Genomic DNA, 12,470 nt, shown 5'->3' on the forward strand with positions numbered 1-12,470 from the left:
ACCGAAGACTTTGAAATAACTTACATTGGGTTTCTTATCAGTGAGAATTTCATAGGCAGTCTTTTGAAGAATTTGTGAAGATATACTATGTTGATGATGTGGCACGCAGTATCAATTGGCTTAGTCCAGAAACGACAAGGCATTTTGTATTCATCAAGCATAGTGCGAGCCATCTCAGCAAGAGTCCTGTTCTTGCGCTCCAGGACGCCATTTTGCTGAGGAGTGTAAGGAGCAGATAACTCATGAGTAATACCAAGTTCATCAAGATAGTCATCGAGACCAGAATTCTTGAACTTAGTGCCATTGTCACTTCTGATATGCTTGATCTTCACACCAAAGTTGGTTGAAGCCCTCGAGGAAAATCATTTGAAGACTTCCTGCACTTCATGTTTGTAAGTAACAAGGTGTACCCATGTGTAGCGAGAATAATCATCAACAATAACAAAGTCATATTGAGATGCTTCATTTGAAATAGCAGAATAATGATTAGGACCAAAGAGATCCATGTGAAGCAATTCAAATGGGCAAGTGATGGTCATGATAGTCTTCGCTGGATGCTTAGCCTTGGTCATCTTCCCAGCTTCACAGGCTCCGCATAGGTGATCCTTGAGGAATTTGACATTCTCGATGCCAATGACATGCTTCTTCTTCGCAAGCGTGTGCAGATTCCTCATGCCTGCATGACCAAGTCGTCGATGCCAGAGCCAGCTTTCTGAAGCTTTTGCAAGTAAGCACACGGCTGGTTGTGGTCCTGTAGAGAAATCAACAATATACAGGTCTCCTCTCCTAAAGCCTTCGAAGATTTTGGAATTTTCAGCTTCCATAACCACAACACAACGGTACTTGCCAAAGACAATAACCATATCAAGATCACAAAGCATTGAGACAGACATAAGGTTGTATCCTAAGGACTCAACAAGCATGACTTTGTCCATGTGTCGATCCTTTGTAATCGCAACCTTACCTAGACCCAATACCTGACTTTTGCCTTTGTCAGCAAAGATGATATGCTTCAGATGTGACGGAGATAATGGAGCATCCATCAATAGATTCTTGTCACCAGTCATGTGGTTTGTACATCCACTATCGAGGACCCACTCAGTGGCTTTGAATTGATCATCCTGCAGATGAATTAGTGCAGTTTACAAACTCATATACTTCATCAGTGAAGAATATGACATCAATTCATCAGATCAATTTCATCAAGTAAAAGAACTGATAGAGCAATATGAGGACGTGAGAAATGAAAGTTCATTTCTTCATGGTTAGCCTACGTCCTATCAGGCATTGCTCAGGTCTCCAGCAAATTCTTCAGATGATTACGTGCATCTGGAGACCTGACCCTGCAGAAGAGATTAGTTCTTTTTCTTCACCACCCACATCTGAAGGGGTGGCAAAGAGTTCATCATTCTGCGAGCTCCATACGAGAAGGATGGCATAGAAGCCAGTCCATTTCGTTTCACATAAGAGGGGTTAGAGTAAGCATAAGAGTATGCAGAGAAATTCTTTGAGGACTTATGGACATAATGATTTGAAGAATAATGCACATATCCATAATCCTTAGATCTACCCTGCGAAACAGACGGGTTAGCATGATGATGTTCATATGAGGACTTTGATCCATATGAGAAATTTGATCTGGGGTTCCTATTCTTCACAGGTGGCGTCATGATGACATTCACCTGAAGATTTTCAAGGCATCTTTTGGGAACCCAGATTTCTTCATAGGGGAGCCGTTCCTGCAGTTAGTGCCAACATATCTAGCAAATACTTCACCGTTCTGATTTTTGAACAGTTTATAGTTGGAGTCAATTGACTCATCATCAGAATGAGGAGATTCACATGCAAATCTAGATAAGTTAGATGGATCAACTGGAGGTTCCTTTGCAGCAACCCATGTAGTTTTGGGGTACTGCTCAGGCTTCCAATATGTACCATCAGCATTGAGTTTCCTCTCAAAGGCGATACCCTCTTTCCTAGGGTTCCTGTTGAGGATCTGCTTTTTAAGCACATCACAAAGAGCCTGATGCCCTTTGAGGCTTTTGTACATGCCTGTCGTGTACAATTCCTTCAGCCCTGCATCGTCAATGATACTAGCAATGTCCTCAGATGAGGAATTAGTGATAGCAGAGGCATGTGAAGAATTTGAAACATTAGCAGCATTTGAACATTCGGGTGAAGAATTAGCAGATTCACGTTCAATGCATTTCAAGCATGGAGGAACAAATTCTTCCTGAGAAGCGCTGATTTGTTGAGCAAGTAATGAATCATGTTCTTTCTGAAGATCTTCATAACTCACTCTTAACTTTTCAAGATCTTGCTTTCTTTAAAGGAATTCATAAGAAAGCTTCTCATGATTCGATAAGAGAGTGTTATGATGACTTTGAAGTTTGTCAAGCTTGGACTGAAGTCTTTGAAGATTTTCAGTCAAAGTTTCAGTGCGATCCATTTCTTCACCCAACATATCATCGCTCTTGTTTAGCATATAGTGAGCTTTTTCCAAAGCTCTTTGTTGTTTAGTAGCAAGGGAAGCAAGTTTGACATAGCTGGGTCCAAATTCATCACCAGATTCATCATCACTGGACTCGGATAGGTAGCATTCAGTTACCTCAGCATCTTTTGCCATAAGGCATGATGCAGAAGATGATGATTCTAGTTCGAATGTCATCGTTTTGAGAGATTTCTTGAAGTCCTCAAACCAAGGATCATGACAGGTTTGATGACCTTCATAGACCTCAGAGAGACGGTCCTAGATGAGCTTCGCATGATCGAGATGCATGATATTCCTGAACTGATTTTGTGACAGACTGGAGCAGATGACATCCTTCGCCGTGAGGTTGAGAAGAGTATACTTGCGAATGTCATCAGCTTCCGCCATCTTGCACAGATCAGTCAGGCCAATCTCAGTGACAGTTCACAACTCGTTGTTCATCGCCATGAGGCGTTTCTTCATCATGGCCTTCCACTTGGGATACTCGTGACCGTCAAAGATGGGGCATGTCACCTTCGTCATACCTGCGGTCGACATAACTAAAACTCCAGGCGGTTAAACCAAAATCACACAGAACAAGGGGGTACCTTGCTCTGATACCAATTGAAAGTGCGTTATATCGACTAGAGGGGGGGTGAATAGGCAATTTTTATGAAATTCTTCACTGAGGAATTTGCCGGTGAGGAAATTCCTTAGCGAAGAACTACTAGCAGCGGAATAAGTACTCAAAAGTAAACATAACAGAATACAAGCATAGTCATCATGATGAAATGAAGACAGGCACAGAGTACAGGAAGCGTAAGCATAGGATAACATAGGAAGAAGACAAACAAACTGAAGAAATTGAATCGAGGAAATTGAGAAAGTCTTCAGTCAAAGTCTTCAAACACAGATATGAACAAACAGACAACACAGTTATGAGGAAATGAAAGAGTTGAGGGAATAGAACCAGTAAGCTTGGTGAAGACAATGATTTGGTAGACCAGTTCCAACAGCTGTCTCAGTTGTACATCTAGTTGGAGCGGCTGAGTATTTAAACTCGAGGACACACAGTCCCGGACACCCAGTCCTGAACACGCAGCTCAGGACACCCAGTCCTCACCGTATTCTCCTTGAACTAAGGTCACACAGACCTCGTCCAATCACTCGTGATAAGTCTTCAGGCAACTTCCAAACCTTCACAAACTCGGTCACTCGGCGATCCACAATTCCTTTTGGATGCTCTAGACCATGACGCCTAACCATCTGGAAGAAGCACAGTCTTCAAAGGTAACAAGCATTAGTCCCTTAACTTATAAGTCTTTTATACACCAAAATCACTAAGGGACACTAGATGCACTTACATCATCTCATCCTCACAGGAAATTGGAGTTATTAAACTTTTGTTCATGTTACATCTCAGACCTGAGGCACTCCCAAAATATTTAGAAGTACTCTAGTTGCCTCTACCTCATTATGTGCTGCCTTAAGAAAGAGAATGACATCGTCCGCGTATATGGACAAACGTTGAGGAATGGCATGGTTGTTAGTGAATTTGTCAACGACTCCACATTCCTCTGCCTTGTCAAATAGCCTGCTTAACATATCCATGGCAATTGTAAATAGCATTGGAGGAAGGGCATCTCAGCTTTCTTTTGTGTATGTGCGTGTCGAGGAATTGAAGCTTCTATGCGTTTGTGTCGAGGCGAGCTCAGTCCATCCTGCTTGTCTGTTGCTCTCGGCAAGATCGACAATATACAATCTGTTGGATGGCCATGCATCACCGCCGTCCTGCTACAGGCAAGATCGACAATATACAGTCTGTTGTATAACAATATACGTTCTGTGTGACGTGGCGCTAATGTGACAAATTCAAAGGTCAATACCAGGTCCATGTCAGCCCAAAACCACCTTGAGTGGCCGGAGGAACAAAAAGTATCCGGTTTTACAAGTTAAGAGATTATGTTTGTCTGGTTTTGAAGTTGAGGAACCATTTTTATCCTGTCGGTAAAGTTGAGGGACTAAAAATATACTCATCGTCAAATTAAATGATACAAACAAACTGTAATCAAGAGAAACCTCCCCTTTTCGGGGATGACTTGCATGTTTGAATTGGCAATGCATGCCTCTGTTCTTTGACTACATCGCATAGTACACTTGTCAGCTGTAACAACTCCAAAGACAAATTCTACGTTGATGAATCATCTTCAATAAAGAATTGTTAGATTCTATCCAAATTCTTCAGGCTGGCACTATCAAGTTGTCACCGATCAGTTTCTTGTACTACCTCTTAGTGTTTTCTATGTTACCTTACTCTTCTATTGTTCAACAGCTTTGTCGTTCCTCCCAGACATCCGTCTTTTAATCTCGTACACTCATAAGTCGTAACAGTACCAAAGACAAGTTCTACATCGGTAAGGCATGTTCAATTAATAATTGTTGATCTTTCAAAAAATAAAGAATTGTTAGATGGAAAAAATTTCTACCCGACTCCTTCAGGGCTGGTACTGTCAAGTTGTCACAAATCAATTTCTTGTACCCTCTTAGTGTTTCTTATATTATACTCCCTCGTCACAAATCAGAGCATTTTTAACACTAGTGACATAATATAAGAGCATTTTTTACATTATATTAATGTAAAATCCGCTTTTATATTATGAAACGAAAGGAGTAATGTCATTGTTCTACTTCGTCAATAGCCTCGTTATTCCTCGCATATAACCTTCTTTGTTCCATCTCGAGCAAAAAAAAAAAGGAAAAAAAGGAGATGATCGAGTAATGAAATATATTACTCGTAAGTAGTATTTCTTTGAACATTTTGCCTGCACAGATTATTAATTTAACACTCAACAACCTTTTGTGCAGCTGCAGAAATATCATTGCCGGCTGTATCTAACGAGCCCCGTTGACTCTGTCACCAAGTATTTGTCAACTCCTCCCCTCCTCTCTCTTGAAACGCAAAGTAGGCGGACCATATGAACTGGCATCTTCCTCTTTCCTGAGAAAGTTGCAGGAAGCTACAGGACCGATTTAGCCATGAAAATAACCAATACTGACAGCATGTCGAGCCTTTTCTGCATAGCTTGTGCAGCTGTTGCCGTCATCCTAGGCAGAACCTCAACCTGCAGTTGCTTGCAGTTCACTTATCCCAGCTTCAACGCAGGCAACAGGGATGGTTTCAGCTTCAGCCCGGGCTCAGCAATCTCAAACAACTCCCTGCAGATCACGCGGAGCACTGGGAACATGAGCCACAAGTCGGGGAGAGTGGTGTACGCCAAGGAGACCCTTAAGCTCTGGAACGCCAAGCGCACGGCGCTCACCTCCTTCCGGAAGGAGTTCGTGCTCAACATCATCCCGCAGGGCGGCTGCCTGAATGGGAGCGGCACCGGAGAAGGCATGGCCTTCTTCCTCACCAACAATCCTTCGTTGCCCAGCGACAGCAGCGGGCAGTGGCTCGGCCTGACCAACAACAAGACCGACGGCGCGCCGGCGAACCGGATCGTCGCGGTGGAGTTCGACACGCGGAGGAGCTTCGAGGCCGAGATGGACGGCAACCACGTCGGCCTCGACCTCAACAGCGTCAGGTCCGTCGGGCAGTTCCCTCTTAGCAACCTCTCCTTGGATCTCTCCAGCGGGTCAGACCTGAAGGTCACGCTCGCGTACGACGGCGCGGTGTTGAGCACCGACGTGCTGCAGATGGGGAGGATCTTCTCCAACGACCTGTACATCGACCTGTCGCGGTATCTGCTGGACAACATCTCCGTGGGTTTGGCGGCTTCCACCGGCGAGTTCGCGGAGCTCAACCAGGTCAAGTCTTGGAATTTTACCACGTACGACAACGCGACGGCCGGAGATGACGGGGGGTATGTGAGGAGGCGCCAGAAGCTGTTTCTCGCCGTGTTGATCCCGCTCACCGTAGGCGTGATGCTCATGGCCTTGTTCGTCTGGTGGAGGCTGACGCGGCAGGCGAGGCTGGCTTACCGCAACCTCGAGAAGATGATCGATGCCCATGGCCCCGTCAGGTTTAAGCTCAGGGAGCTCAGGAACGCGACCAGGGACTTCGGCGATGGCCGTAAGCACGGCCGAGGCGGCTCCGGCACCGTTTACCTCGGGTATCTGAGGAGGATGGGCATGGAAGTGGCCGTGAAGCGGGTGTCTACGAACGTCAACTCCAACCGCGGCGATAAGGAGTTCGTGGCGGAGGTGAACACTATCAGCAAGCTCTCGCACCGGAACCTCGTGAAGCTGATCGGCTGGTGCCACAAGAAGGGCGAGCTGCTTCTCGTCTACGAGTACTTTCCCATGGGCAGCCTCGACAAGCTCCTTTACGCCAGAGAAAGGACAGCGTCGTCGTCGTCCATGTCGTTATCGACGGACACCCCGGAGCTCACATGGGAGCGGCGGTACGAGATCATCCACGGCGTGGCGTCTGCGCTGGATTACCTTCACCACGGGAGCAGCAAGCGGATCCTGCACAGGGATGTCAAGGCCAGCAACATGATGCTGGACACGGAGTACAACGCGCGGCTGGGGGATTTTGGCCTCGCCCGTGTCATCCAGCACGACGGCGTCACGCACCACTCCACGCAGGTCGTGGCCGGAACCCGCGGCTACATGGCATACGAGAGCTTCTTCACCGTACGCGTTCGGGGTCTTCGTCATGGAGGTTGTCAGCGGGCGGATCCCCAGCAACGCCGTGCAGTACCAGTACATCCACGACAGCGACAACAGTGGTGAGGAGGATTACTGGAGCGGCGGGCAAGGGCGACACCCCACGCCGATGCACATCGTGGACTGGATATGGAGGCTCTACGGCGAGGGGAAGGCCTTGCATGCCGCCGACCCATTGCTCGGCGGCGAGTTTGACCAGGCGCAGGTGGACTGTACGGTGAGGCTGGCGTTGGCGTGCTGACACCCGAACCCGAGGGAGCGGCCGTCCATGAGAACGGTGGTGCAGGTGTTGATCGATGGTGCCCCGGCGCCGGAGCCGCCGGTTAATAAGCCTGCGTTTGTTTGGCCTCCGGGCGGCAATCAGCGGGAGATGGAGCTGCCGGACGTCGGGTTGCTGTTCACGGGAGGGGCTAGGCAGCACACCAGTTTCTGCTCCTTGGTCTCCACTTCCCTCGCGGGGAGGTGAGCTTCATGGAGAGTTGTACGCTTGCCTTGTACTGCCGAGTATTGACTACGGTTTGCTTGTGAAATTGTACATGGTTGTTGTCAAGAGATGGTTGATGCCCATGGTTGTTGTCCTGGTAATCTCACCTCAGATGCCAGCGGTGGCTTATCGTGGGTGGAGCCATGAGGACGTCGTCGGGTTCCGGAAGCGAGAGTGAGCACGAGCTCGGGAGCACACGAAACGTACCCAAATTCGGGGCTCTCCGTAGAGATAACGCCCCTAATCCTGCTACGATGACTATGATCGATAGTATACAAGGTTGCTCCTCGAGCTGTATGGCTAGAGGAGGGAGAAGGGTAGGGCTTTCCCTCTTCTCCTAGCTATGATGTGTGTGGAATGAGGGCCGAACCCTTTGCATGGGTGAGCCCGGGGGGTCTTATAGGCCACCCCCAGGGGTACAATGGCAATACAGTCGGGTGTAGGACCCGGACGTCAATGTCTACGGTCACCGGGTTCTTCGCCGGCTGCTGGGGCTCGCCGCTGGAGGGCCCCGCCGGCTGCCGAGAATCTGGCTGACAGGTATGGCCCGCCGCTTGCGGGCCATACTGATTGCCTTTCGCTGTAGCGCTGTCCTTGCTGACGAGGGCCGCGTCATGTGTCGCATGGCTACAATCCCGCGTCGTGCGGGTAGGTGGCCGCCTAGTCAACGCACACTATAGCCACACCCTTTCAGGATTCGGGGGGGGGGGGGGGGGGGGGGGGAAGCAGGCGGCACTGTAGTTATGCATGTCTTATCGTAGTGGGTGAGTGCAAACTCCGAGGAGAAGGACGGATCACTGCTGGAAGCCGGCCCGCCCCCAAGCCACCTTCTAAGAGTGCGCCGTCCTTTGGAAGCCGGCCACGTGGTCAGTCGGCATGAGGGGCTGTGCTAGCCCTGATGTCTTGAAATATTATTGGGTGCGGATGAGGCTACCCTGCGTCCATCCCCCAACAGTAGTCCCCGAAGCTTGTGAGGCCATGGATCGAAGCTGGAGTACCTCAGAAGTTTCCTCCTCCGAGAGATCTAGCGTCTTCGTTTTGTCCGGCTCGAAGAAGCCGCATGCCACGTGTAACACCCCGGATGTAACTTTCCCAATTTGTACTCCAACTCTTGCCGTTTCCGGCGTCAAGTTATTTTATTTCCTCGGGTTCGGGTTTTTGTCTCCGCGTGTTGTTGTCTTTGTCATGCATCTCATATCATGTCATCATGTGCATTGCATTTGCATACGTGTTCGTCTCATGCATTCGAGCATTTTCCCCGTTGTCCGTTTTGCATTCCGGCGCTTCGTTCTCCTCCGGTGGTCATTTCTAGCTTTCTTTCGTGTGTGGGGATTACACATTTCCGGATTGGACCGAGACTTGCCAAGCGGCCTTGGTTTACTACCGGTAGACCGCCTGTCAAGTTTCGTATCATTTGGACTTCGTTTGATACTCCAACGGTTAACCGAGGGACCGAAAAGGCCTCGTGTGTGTTGCAGCCCAACACCCCTCCAATTTGGCCCAAAAACCACCAAACTCTGCTCCATGTCCTAGAGCGTTCGATCACGATCGCGTGGCCGAAAATCGCACCTCATTTGGACTCTCCTAGCTCCCTCTATGCCTATATAAAGGCCTCTCCCCGAAAATCCGGATCCCCTCTCGTCCAAAACCCTAAAAAACGTCTCCGCGCCGGCCGGACACGTCCGCCGCCGACCCCTCGCCCAATCGCTGCGCGCCATGTCACCGGGCCACGCCCCACTTCGCCGCGCAGCCGCCGAAGCCCGCAGGGCCCGCGGGGAGCCCTTCCCGGCCCGCGCGCCCGCAGCCGCCAGCGCCGCCCCGCGCCTCCTCGCGCCCGCGCCCACCCGGCCGGAGCTCGCCGCCCGCCGGAGCTCGCAGCCCGCCGGAGCTCGCGGCCCGCCGCCGACGAGCCGCACACCGCCGTCTCGGCTGTCGCGGACCCGCCGCCGCCTGCCGCGCCGCTCCGGCCTCCTCCCGCCTCGCCGACGCCGGCCACCGCCTCCCCGACGCCGGCGGCCTCGGATCCGGCCATCTACAGTGCCGCCGCCACCTCGGGCCCCGTGCCCCGAAACCCTAGATCTGATCTGAGGGTTGTTTTTTTTCTGTAAGTCTCAGAATTTTTAGTTCATATGCTCCTGTTCGAGGCCCCGTAACTTTGCGTCTGTAGCTTCGATTCATGCATATAGCATATCAACATGTTCATCTCATAGAGTACATCATTTCATTCCATTGAATCATTTTCATTTGAGCTCATCTTGATGCCCGAAATGCTGTTAGAAGAGGGCTACTTGAGTTAATTGTCAGATCTGTTACTCCGTTTAGCACTTTTGTCATTTTTGCCATGATTAATGTGTGCATGCTATGCCCATGAGTTCTTCATATATTTTGTTAAGGGTTTTGTCATCTTTCCAGAGGTGCAACCCATGTATTTTTGTGATGTGCGTGGTGTCTAGTGCAAGCTTGCAAAGTGAGGCACTCGGTAATTCTGTTTTCAGGGACTTAGTAATTTCACTAAGTCCTGGGATTGTTTAGTTCATGATGCCATATGTTCTTGTTTTTTCCTAGTGATCCGTGCCTCTTTTGAGGATGAATAGTAAGGGAGTTTTGTTAATATTGTAGTGCTCTATCCATCAATGTCTTTGTTTGAACTTATGGAGCACCCTAGCTTGAGCCAATCGAGCTCTACTTTTGCTTCGTTGCGAATCTGGGCAGATCGTCAACTTGTTTGCGATTTTGCTGATGTTATTGTAGTTGATCCGTGCATGCTATACTATTGTTCTTGCCATGTCTAGCTTTTATTTTGTGCCTTATTTATGGATGTATGCTTGTCTTGCCATGACTTGCACCGTGGTGAGTGCATCGAGCTCGTAAACATGCCTTCGTGAGTTATGTTTCAGCAAGTCCCAGTTTTCACTAAGTCTGAAAACTGATTATGTTTTTGCTATGTTCGTGTGCTTGTTAGTTTATTTTGTGATCCCTTTTGGCTCAAGGTCACTAAGGGACTTTTGTTAAGATTGTTGAGTAGCTCCATGACATGTCTTTCGTTGTCATGTTCAGGTCCTGTAGCATGTTGTTTTGTTGCTCCGAAGAGGGCTATATGATCTGAAATTCCAGACAAGTGTTAATTTCACTAAGTCTGAGATCTGTTTTACCATTTGCGTTTTTGCCATGCTTGTTTGAACCTCCTAATGGATGAATTGGCCGTAGCTCAGTGCTAGACTTTTGTTAAGCATCTTGAATGCTTTCCTGACATGTATTTTATTGTCATGTTTGGTTGCTGTAGCATGTTCATTTCATTGCATTTAGATGCCTACTTGCTGTAAATCGCAGACCGGTGTCATTTTTGAATCGCTTGCCATTTCCAAACCGTAACTTCGATTCCGGCGTTCTTTATATCGTTTTCAAGCGATTTCTTCTCATCTTTCTAGTGACACCCTTGGAATTCCAATTTGAGGCCAGGTTCATGCAATTCCTGTCATATCTTGCATTTTGCATCCCGCATCGCATCCCGCATAGCATATCATCTTTGCATCTTGTTGTTTGAGTTTGCACGTGGTTGATTGTATCCTTGTTGCTTGTTTGTCTTGTTTGGGTAGAGCCGGGAGACGAGTTCTCTAACGAGGAGCCCGTTGAGTTTGGTTTCAAGGATCCAGTCAACTCTGACAACTGTGCAGGCAAGATGATCATACCCTCGAAATCACTACTATCTTTGCTATGCTAGTTTGCTCGCTCTTTTGCTATGCCATTGCTACGATGCCTACCACTTGCTTGAAAGCCTCCTAATTGCCATGTTAAACCTCTAACCCACCTTGTCCTAGCAAACCGTTGATTGGCTATGTTACCGCTTTGCTCAGCCCCTCTTATAGCGTTGCTAGTTGCAGGTGAAGATTGGAGGCCGTTCCTTGTTGGAACATCTTTTATTTACTTGTTGGGATATCATTATATTGCCATGTTATCTTAATGCATCTATATACTTGGTAAAGGGTGGAAGGCTCGGCCTCTCGCCTAGTGTTTTGTTCCACTCTTGCCGCCCTAGTTTCCGTCATATCGGTGTTATGTTCCCGGATTTTTGCGTTCCTTACGCGGTTGGGTTATAATGGAAACCCCTTGATATTTCGCCTCGATTAAAGCTTGTCAGCAATGCCCAACCTTGGTTTTACCATTTGCCACCTAGCCTTTTCTTTCCCTTGGGTTCTGCAGACTCAAGGGTCATCTTATTTTAACCCCCCCGGGCCAGTGCTCCTCTGAGTGTTGGTCCACCTGTCAGCTGCCGGTGGCCACCAGGGGCAACTCTGGGCTGGCCTACCCGTACCTAAGACAATCTGAGTGTGCCCTGAGAAAGAGATATGTGCAGCTCCTATCGGGATTTTTCGGCACATTCGGGCGGTGTTGCTGGTCTTGTTTTAACCTGTCGAAGTGTCTTGAGTTACCGGAGATACCGAGTCTGATCGGAATGTCTTGGGAGGAGGTCTATTCCTTCGTTGACTGTGAGAGCTTGTCATGGGCTAAGTTGGGACTCCCCTGCATGGATTGAACTTTCAAAAGCCGTGCCCGCGGTTATGGGCAGATGGGAATTTGTTAATGTCCGGTTGTAGATAACTTGAACCTTAACTTAATTAAAATGAATCAACCGAGTGTGTTACCGTGATGGCCTCTTCTCGGCGGAGTCCGGGAAGTGGACACGGTGTTGGAGTAATGTTTGCGCAGGTTGTTCTCTAGTTTCTCGCTCGTGCTTTGCCTCCTCTTCTCGCTCTCTTTTGCGAATAAGTTAGCCACCATACTTGCTAGTCGCTTGCTGCAGCTCCACTCATATTTTACCTTGCCATTCCTATAAGCTCAAATAGT

The 12,470-nt window shown here is 48.5% G+C and overlaps 1 pseudogene; it reads left to right on the top strand.

The window, feature by feature from the left end:
* Positions 1–5,334: 5,334 nt before the first annotated feature.
* Positions 5,335–7,693, top strand: LOC125534067 (annotated as a pseudogene).
* The last annotated feature ends 4,777 nt before the right edge of the window (positions 7,694–12,470 follow it).

Source organism: Triticum urartu, chromosome 2 (genome assembly GCF_003073215.2).
Source record: "Triticum urartu cultivar G1812 chromosome 2, Tu2.1, whole genome shotgun sequence".
Classification (NCBI taxonomy): Eukaryota; Viridiplantae; Streptophyta; class Magnoliopsida; order Poales; family Poaceae; genus Triticum; species Triticum urartu.